Source organism: Gavialis gangeticus, unplaced genomic scaffold (assembly GCF_001723915.1).
Source record: "Gavialis gangeticus isolate Ggan-Ray unplaced genomic scaffold, GavGan_comp1, whole genome shotgun sequence".
Classification (NCBI taxonomy): domain Eukaryota; kingdom Metazoa; phylum Chordata; order Crocodylia; family Gavialidae; genus Gavialis; species Gavialis gangeticus.
In genome coordinates, this window is record NW_017729032.1 from 123,304,239 (window position 1) to 123,306,797 (window position 2,559).

Genomic DNA, 2,559 nt, shown 5'->3' on the forward strand with positions numbered 1-2,559 from the left:
TATATGTATCTATATAGATATATATATTGATTGATCAATCTATATGGCTTAGTTGAATGCAATGTTTTATTGATATATTTACAATTTTAAAGCAACTTCGAAGCCTACCAGTGCCTCAGTCATTATAATAAAACAAATTCTAAATACCTATACATTTTTGGCATTTGATTTTGGTTTTTTTGATCATGGAAAATCAGCGCTCCCCATGCCCCCTTTGCTTACCAGGATGTGGGTCCAGCTGCAGCTGTCTCCCCCACCCCCTTGCTTTGTGGTGCTGAGCAGCCCTGATATGCCAGTGCCATGCCCCTGCCCAGCAATTGCCCTTTACTCCCAACCCACAGCCCCCCTGCCCATGCCATTGCTCCTCACTCTCAAGCCACAGCCTCTCCCCCTAGCCCTGCTGGTGCCTCTCACTCTCAACCCACAGTCTCCCACCCCCTCATGCTCCTTACTCCCAACCTGAAGCCTCCTGGCCCTGTTGGTGCTCCTCACTTCTGACCCGCAGCCTCCCAGCTGTGTCTCATCCTGCCCAGCCCCGTGCAGACTCACTGGGTGGTGGTCTGCAGGGACACAGTGGGGGATGGCCTCCAGCACAAGGTACATGAGGTGCACCACATGTGGTGGAAGCACAGGCAGTGGCTGCAGCACCACATGCTCCTCCGTGTCATCAGCTGGGGCTGGGGCATGGTAGGGAGGACCAGCACAGTGCTCTACAGCAGCAACATTAAGCCAAGCTTGGCTCTGGTCCAGGCTATGCTGTGGGCAGCAGGAGGAAGGTGACGGGCTGCAGGGGGTCTCTCTCCCACCTGGGCTGGAGTGCTGTGACTGCGGTGGCTCTGGCTCATGCAGGTGGTGGTGGAGTGAGTCTGGCCCCAGTGTAGGCTGCAGGAAGGAGGAGTGCCTGTGGCAGTCGCCCTCCCCGGCCAGGGGCTTCCACTCTGTGCCAGGTGGCCTGGCCATGCTCCCTCTCCCAGATTTGGGGCCTAGCTACTGACATCTAGCATAGTGATGCAGAGTGTCTTGCTGAGCACCTGTATCCGTAGGCTAAAATAAACTCAATTTCTCTGGGGTTGACTCATGTACGCAGTCCCATATAGGGGCTTTGAGGAGACGCTCATTGTGGATGAAATCTGTGGAGACTAACTGCAAAGCTTTAACCAATATTTACTATATACAAACTGAATTTTTCAGAGTTTTATATTGTGGCCAAAATGCAGATATCATAGGAGTATCAGAAAATACATTTCTTGCATAAAGGCCAGTTTCCTGGTCAGATTCACTAGCATGCTTCAAAGAAATCATGGTGTTAGAGCTCTTCAAAGAAGCCATTTATAAGCATGGGATATCGACAACTGTTTCCCTCTAACCTCAGCCTTAAAAATAGGGGAACTGCTTTACATATGCTTTTTAAAAATTATTTTAAAGCAGAGTTTCAGCCTGGGAATTTTTAGTCCTAATGGTTAAAGTTTGACAAAATTATACGAGTCCAAATACACAAGTAGGAATCACTTGGGAGTCTCTTAAGTGGCACTACCAGCTCTGCTTGAAGACTGATGACTCCCCAAAATTGAAAGAATAAGTCAATCTGTTAGTTTTTTGTAACAAAAGGGAATATAGCAGAATGGAGAGGAATGATCCAGAAAGGAGACAAAGGTGGCTAAGGAAGGGAGGAAGGCAGAGTTATGCAACAGCCAAAAGGCTGTTGATGATGGCATGAATTTGATGCAGTAGAGGGGAGAGAGCCAGTGTAGGGACACAAAGGGAATGTGTGTTGTGATTGCTTGATTGGCAAAGACTGTTAAAAAAAGTTATGCGTGGAAAGGGTGCTGTTTGGACTATGGGCAGGGCAGTATAAATTTTGGGGAAGCCAATGAAGTTGCAGTAATTAAGATGAAGCCTGAATGAAAGATTTTGCTGTAGGGTAACAGGAATTAATTTAGGAAATGCTTCATTTCAACTATGCAAAACTGTCAGTTGTAAACAATGGGGCCTTGGGCTTGAACTATGAGATGAATGAGAGCTTTGTTTCTGCCTTGTCTGTTCATATGTTTAAACTTATCCATCATGCAAAATATTTCACCTTTTTTCCCCCTGAAATGTATATGTATTTGTTTACAGTGCGAGACTGCTGTTGAATTCTTCTATTTTTATGTACTTCTTTTTGCTGACTTGGAAGTAGTGTTTATTTTTTCATTTGTCCTTTCCTTATTTAAATTAATTATCTCTTTTGCTTTTTCAGTTGCAGTAAAACAGTAAGGGTGTTCTTGCAGATTTTGAGCTTCAAAATGAGTAAGTCTATATGTGGTTTAGTACCAAATTATGAACTGCCCCATGTGCAAAGTACATTTGGTCATAATCAAGGTGCTATAAATCTGATTAAAAATGAGATTTGCCGCCTTGTAGTAGTATTTGTGCTTGCACCTGGCTATGAAAGAGCAGCAGTTATATGTTAATCAAAGTGAACATAGTTTGGCTACAGCTCTGTCTGCCAGGTATATATTGAAAAGATAATATACTGACTGCAGTTTTGGTAGTTGGTTTTTTTTTTTTTTTTTTTTT

The 2,559-nt window shown here is 44.4% G+C and overlaps 1 protein-coding gene across 1 annotated transcript in view; it reads left to right on the plus strand.

The window, feature by feature from the left end:
* Nucleotides 1-2,232: 2,232 nt before the first annotated feature.
* The window catches only part of MBNL2 (muscleblind like splicing regulator 2), a 185,621-nt gene continuing 185,294 nt past the window's right edge, over nt 2,233-2,559 (plus strand). The window contains exon 1 of the mRNA XM_019524728.1: nt 2,233-2,289. The gene's annotated coding sequence lies outside the window, so the exon portion shown is untranslated. The remainder of the gene's footprint in view (nt 2,290-2,559) is intronic.